Genomic DNA, 7,630 nt, shown 5'->3' on the forward strand with positions numbered 1-7,630 from the left:
TTATCTTGAGATCTGGCTGGCTCTGGAACAATGCAGTGTATTTCTATTCTCTGGTGAACTCACCTTGGTGTTCCACAATGCCTGTGGCTTTTAGAGGGCAGGCTCTGTAGTGTTTTGTGCCCAGGATTATAGCAGGTTTTTTGGGATGACTGACCGGCTTGAATACGAGGTTAAAATGACCCTGGTAGAGGCAATGCAAGGTGCGGGTCTTTATAATGGGTTGTTTTCCAATGGGGATGGAATAATGATCCCGATAATAGTTGATAATGCTGATCGGATTCCTGCCCAAGGACACTTCTTTGTTGTTTTGAAACCTGATTCTGTGTGCCTGCAGAACGTTGCTACAGATAGACATTTGACATTTGCTATATTTAGTGATTGAATGGAACTTACTTACAAAGTGTGTCTTCTCATTCTAAATCTTCGGGTTGAGTTGGCACTGTGATATACACTTCACCCAACAAATGGTGACTCATACAGCAGCGTGCGTCATCGGGCAGCTTGATTGACCTCTGTGCCTCACACTACAGGGAATTTTCTTGACAGAGTCATAGTTTATTATGTGTATAGCCTACACATGGCTTAAACCACCTTTAATAATGTGAATGATTTTGTCCACATTGTAATGAGATTGCGCTAACACCTAATGTATGAACTTATTTAGGTTTATATGATACACATGGCAACCTTAGTATTAATGTTGCCGCAGATCTGCGTAAGTAAATCAATAAAAACAACCAACTATCACTGAGAACAATGTGGTGTTGTGCAGAGGTCGGCAATCATCAAAAATAATAAACACAATTAATAAATCATCAACGTCACTGTGCTAGGGCTGGCATCGACTGCGGTCATTTGTTCTGAAGGCATTCTGCCGTAGTCAATGACACCATGAATTATGGATGTAATTGTCATGACTAAATCTCTGCACTATTTCGAATGATATCAGTCAATATCAGTGCCATCAGTCATTACAAGAACCTCAGCATGCCACTGACACTATGATCTTCATGTATTCCTGCAAGCTCAATTGAACCTATTCGATACCAGCCTCACAGAAAACTTTTAAGTGATCTAAGAAACCAACTTTCGTCTCTTAGTTTTGCGCCATGTGTTGCCCATCCGATAATTCATGTCATCTTATCATGTCTATGTATCCTGACAGCCTTATTGTGGCTGTAAGTCATTCTGCCATTTATACAGTACAATATTTATGGTTTTATTAGAAATGTTGAGGATTCAGAGACAGACATATTTCCACTAAAAAAATTAAACTGTATTCTACTGTTTATACGCATTACTTTGATAAGACTTTACACTTTACCCTTATATTTTAACAGCGCTATTAGCCGAATCAGATGGCTTTCATCATCAGCTGCTGTTGTCAATACAGATGAAAAATTATGTGTCAAAAGATCTATTTCTGAATTCAATCCATTTACTAGAATCATGTGATACATGGTTAAAAACTCTAAAATACTGTAAGTGGACCTTGAGTTGGGATTGTTTGGTCAAGCTACAAAATATAAAAATGAGGTTCTAAGCCAGTGTATAAATGTGTTATCTTCTCAGCTGTTTATTGATACATGTGTGTCCTATGTTCTATTGGAATACACCATAAGGCTGTTTCATATTCCACCCTAACTGCACACACACACACACACATACACACACACACACTGTACCATTTATTCATACATCATATTTTCTACTTTCAATTACAAGTTTGCACACAAAGTGGCATTGCTTTGTGAGGTGTGACACTGCCATGTGAACTACATAATTAAAAAATAGATTGGATCTACTTTTATAGTACACGCGCATGTGAAGTATGTTCCCATAATACATAGTATTCCTCAGAGGACCAATTTTTATGAATTTACTAGGGCGTTAAAGCGGTGTATAAACCTGCGGTGTTCGTTTCATCTCAACACAATAAAATGCTTGTTAAAAGCTAATTCTCTTTCGGCAGATATATCGATCTGGTCCGAGTAAAACTGTACCTGCGTCGTATTACTTACATAGGGAGTGAGGGGCGGAAAGACCTCTTCTCATGCTGCACAGCGGCAAGCTACGGGGATGAGTTATAGTTATGTTAGTTATCTGGATAGATTTCAAGGTGTGCACACAAATTGTACAACACAACACTCAAGACTCAAAGAAGTTGTGATAAGCTGCAAAGGGAACGAAAAATCCAGTCCAAAGTGAAAAGCTTCCTTAAAGGCACAGTGTGTAAATGGAATTGGTGTTGTTTCAGTATACAGACTTGTTTGCTGGGTGTTCTAATTAGTGTATAATTGGTTAATAATTCAAGTTGTTGCTTCTTTTATTATCTTAGAATGAACATCGTATACTGTATAGGAGCGGGGCGCACTGCCATGTTGCACCGCCATGTTTCTACAGTAGCACAGAATGGGCAAACTTAATAGGTTCAGTAATTTTTATTTATAATGTATCCGCCGGAAATACACCTGTTGGAAGACAAAGAAGTATTGTAGAACAAATAACTAAATACATCTTCACCTCATCACTTGATATTGTGGCAAGACTTGAGGTAGTGGGGGATGATGCCATCTTTTGTAATTACCTTACTTCCTTGAAGTTGTATCGGAGATACAAAAGGCAATCAGCCCTAAGAGAAGTCAACTTTTCTGGGGATTCAAGCCAGAGATGGTCAGTTTCTCAAACCTCCACGCTTGTTCCCAAACCGAAACAGAGGAAATGCCAAGAATTTTCTGATCCCTTAACGGAGATACATGTAGAGACACTGAGGTAAATCAATTCCACATCGAAAAGAGCAACATAATCAAATTACATAATATCATTTCTGCTTTACTACCAAACTTTTCCTGCTGTAAACATCAAATAACCAGAGAGATGCACTAAAATAGGTCGTTCATCACCAATCTTTATTTTTTTATTTTTTTTTACAGCAACAGCAGGTCCAGTATGTGACTTGGTAATAAATGACTGCTTTCAGGAGCACCCGGGGAGGCCAGGCACTGTGTCAGAAACGACCACATGGCTACGGCTCAGACACGATATACTGCACGGGATTCGCAACATAAATAAATTCTCTCGGAGGGCTGTAAAACATATTGGAACCCTCTAACCTTGTAAATAGGGCTACTCTGGGCGACACAAGTGTGACAAACGACTCACCTCAAGACCCAAGAACATGGAGCAGAATGTTATGACTGAGTCCTAGGGCCACTACACCTTGAGGGAAAAAATACATTGACAATATTACGATAATTCAATCGTAATTTTACAAGAAAAAATAACTCAATATTATAAGAATAAACTCACAAGTATAGGCTGTGTTAATTCAGAGAAGAGATATCAGAAGAGTCTTCTCCCCTGCATTAAAATGGGCAACGTGGAGGCTCTTATATAGTTGTTGTGGCCTTCTTCATATATAAATTTCACAAATATGGAATAGCCTAATCTTTAGGCACATCATCACCACTTTTTAAATTTAGGACCTGTTGACTGCGTGTGGAACTGCTCCACACTTGAGACAAAAGGTGGGTGTAAAACGCTGTTATTAGTCTGCTAAAGCCCTAGTTTCGTAATAGGCCTATTTTAAGCTGAATTGTTTTTTTTCCCTCTTAGAATTACTTATTTATTCTTGTAAAATTACCATTTCATTCTTGTAATGTCATTTATGTACTTTTTTCAAAGGGGCTCTAATACTCTGTTGTAAAATAGCCTGTAGCTGCTTACATAAAATTATATTTTTTTAATTAAAAAAAAATATACAGGTATATATTTTTTTTTTAACCTGTGCATGAGGCAGGTCAAATATACACGCCCACTTCACTGGCTCACGTGCGGAAGGCGGCCAATTCAATTAATTGGTGCGTGAGGACAGCTGCAGGACAGGAAATAGATTCCTGTGGTCAGTCCTTAGGGAGGTCAGGCCCCCAGGATGCTGCCTTCTCCGAGCAGCCAGCATGGACTAGTGGCCAACCCATTGGTACTGCATGCTGTGAATGGGAGCTTATTTTCATGGTAGCCCTAAGGCAGATTTCCCCGTCCACACCAATACAAGCGGCGAACAAGATTGTGTCGCCGCAAAAATTTTCTGGATATCAATCATAGGCTCAAACTTATCTTGAGACCATATACTATTAAAACTGAAGTTTTTTCATTTCAAAACGCCACATAAAGCGTTTTATTAGCCCAACGGCTTTTAACGGCTTTCAGTTTGTTTTCGAGGGAGGAGGAGGGAGCGGCACGTCATACACTTGGGCGTGCCAGAGCTTACATGAAAGCAATATGGCAGCTTCCTTGTTGCTTCTCTGCGCCTGAGCAGCTTTCATAGGAATGAATGGGCGCCATTTTTCAATACGGTGTCCATTTCTTTATATGTCCATGAGGGAGGTCCATGGTCCCTTGTCGATGTCAACATTACTTGAGTTGTAGTAGGCCAACAGTATATTATAATGCTGCTGCTGTTTCGTTTGTTCATTCGGCTTGTTGAGTTTTAAATACAATAGACAAAACCGACGTTCCCGTGTCCAAGATGCCTCGCCGCCGTGTTAAACGTGCCCTCGGTGAAGCCTTGCAGGTATGGCAGCAGTTGGGTGGAAAGCAATGTTATGTTTCTTGCTGGTTTTAACGAATGAAGTCGCGAAGGCATTAAACTTTCCAAAGTTAAATATACATTATACTGTTGGCTGAAGAGAAACGTTTTGGTTAGTTAATGTCTCATTCTAAAAAGTTTGCTATAGGAATAATTAAGAATTCAGCGCGCGGATGTGGCTGTCGTTTTTAAAATCTTGAATAATGCAGTCATGTAGGCCTGAGTAAAACTTTTTGAGCTGATTGAGCGTTGTTGGAGATGGGACTGCTGAGAATCCAGAGATGTTTTGGCTCTCATGAATGGGAGTCTGAAGACAAAGCTTGTTCCAGATTTGGATTAGACCCATCTGTTCAGAATCTCAATACGCTAACACTTTTAAAACCCTTGTAAACTACATACTCCCACACCCTGTAAAAAATCAGATTAAAATAGGAAATAATTTTTTTTGCATGCAACCCTAATCCTGGACTTGTTGTTGTTGTTGTTGTCATACGTCACCTCCAGATATCCAAATATCTTCCTCTAAATTTTGGCCTTGGGTCACTGCAACAGATGAAATTCTTTTTTAGACTTCTTCTAATGTCGTCTTTTCAACTTTTATTTAGTACAGCCCTTTTCACCAAAAACAATTCACAAAGTGAATAACAAGATTTCTTGCCAAAATCATATCTGTTTGCTTAATATGAAGCTACAACCAGGAGATGTACTTTACATTGTAGCATTGAAATCAAATCCTACATAATATAATTTGACTCTTGTAAATGGGGATCAAACAGCCTCATATTTAAGCCATCTCCCAAGCTCTCACATCCGCATAATCACATCCGCTGTGCTGCCTGTAAAACAAATACCCCAATTTTTTGGATGCCTCTTGGTTCTCCACCAGGCTCCACATATTGCTGGACAGCTTGTCGAGGAAAACCTGCCTGATGGGGCCAGGATACTAGTGGTGGTGGGGGGGGGGGGGGGGGGACACAGCTGTGATGAGTGTGTGATGGCTGATTGACTGTGGCACTTTATTACCTAAAGGGGTGTGTTTGGCTCATCTCAATGTGCTCAATCAATGTAAATCTGTCTGGCGCGGGAATTTCTGTCCCACATGATGAAGTACTGCTGCATAAATTCAACAGGGCTGTAACGTCGTCGTCGACGCCGCCATTTTCACTCATCGCCAAGGATAATAAGTGAGACGTAAGTCAAACAATACATTATCATTGTGTCTAGGGCTCTACGATTCTCGCTTAAAAGTGAATCACGATTATTCTCCTCAAGAATTTATAAACAATTATCTCATACAATTCTTATTTTCTCGACAAAAACATTTACTGATACGTAGATATATAATGTAAAGTAACAGCATTAGAATACATACATTGATAAATAAAACAAAGCACCTTATCCGTTTGGACAATCAACCACTGTACCTAACGCTTCTTGGTTAAAAACACTAGTACAATATCAACACTTTGGGACTTCAAGGAGGAATACTGGCAAGTTACAACATTTATTGAGTTGTTTCCGTGCATGATGTATAAGTAGTTTTATTTTCACATTTGGTAGCCCATTGTCATTTATATAGCAGCTAGAATAGTTCCCCAGCAAAGAAGTGAACCTTCGCCGTGACTTCAATCCATGGGTGAATATGAATTATATAATGATCATTTAGAAATTACATCGCATAGATCTATGATTAAATATCAGGATTTTTTTTGACGATTAAATGTGCAGCCCTATTCTTTTTCTGGTCCTTCAGTGTCCCTTTTCTTCTTTTGGAACTCTAAATGTAATGTCTCCTAATTTAACATTGTTTTTCTGTGCGCCCCCGTAACAATTGCATAGTTATTTTCTCTCCTTGTGTCAATTCATCAGAGCCACCACAGTGCTGTGCCAGTGCTCTCCTCTCCTCCAAAATAAAACCCCCTGGTTGACCAAATGCTTAATCGGAGAACCAGTTGCTAGGAGACACCTCCTCCCTGCCCTGCAGATGTCTGGGTAGCCCATTGTAAAAGTGTCTTTGTGTATGTGTTGGCGAGAGGCACATGTTGGAAGAGAGTGGCCATGGCTGATTTACAAGTGCTATATTCTGTATGCAACTTATTGTATAAATATCCTATATCCTAATGCAGTTTTACACACAAATAAAACCACGGTTGAAATATGATCTGTCTCACAAGAGTTACTGTCTCTTCCCTCTTCATGACATTTTTTTAAAACAGTTGCATTGAACACATGTGGAAGAATACAGTGCCTTGCAAAAGTATTCATACCCCACATTTAGTCACGTTATAACCACACGGCTACATTTATTTTATTGGGATTTTATGTGATAGACCAACACACAGTGGCGCATAATTGTGAAGTGGAATGAAAATGAAACGTGGTTTTAAATTTTTTTTATAAATAAAAAACTGAAAAGTGTGGCGTGCAAAAGTATTCAGCCCCCTGAGTCAATGCTTTGTAGAACCACCTATCACTGCAATTACAGCTGCAAATCTATGTGGGTATGTCTCTACCAGCTTTGCCCATCTACAGACTGACATGTTTGCCCATTCTTCTTTAAAAAATAGCTTGAGCTTCATATTTAGCATCAGATTGGATGGAGAGTGTCTGTGAACAGCAATGTTCAAGTCTTTCCAGAGATTCTCAATTGTATTGAGGTCTGGACTTTGACTGGACCATTCTAACACATGACTATGCTTTGATTTAAACCATTCCATAGTAGATCTGGCTGTATTTTTAGGCTAGTTGTCCCTCTGGAAGGTGAACCTCCACCCCAGTCTCAAGTCTTTTGCAGACTCTAACAGGTTTTCTGTCCTGTATTTGGATCCATCCATCTTCCCATCAACTCTAACCAGCTTCCCTGTCCCTGCTGAAGAACAGGACCCCCAAAGCATGATGCTGCCACCACCATGTTTCACAGTGAGGATAGACTTGCAGCTGTTATTGCAGCGATAGGTGGTTCTACAACGTATTGACTCAGGGGGGCTGAATACTTATACACGCTACGCTTTTCAGTTTATTTAAAAAAAAAAAATTAAAACC

The sequence above is a fragment of the Ammodytes marinus genome, assembly GCF_949987685.1.
Source record: "Ammodytes marinus genome assembly, chromosome: 22".
In the NCBI taxonomy this organism is placed as follows: domain Eukaryota; kingdom Metazoa; phylum Chordata; class Actinopteri; order Uranoscopiformes; family Ammodytidae; genus Ammodytes; species Ammodytes marinus.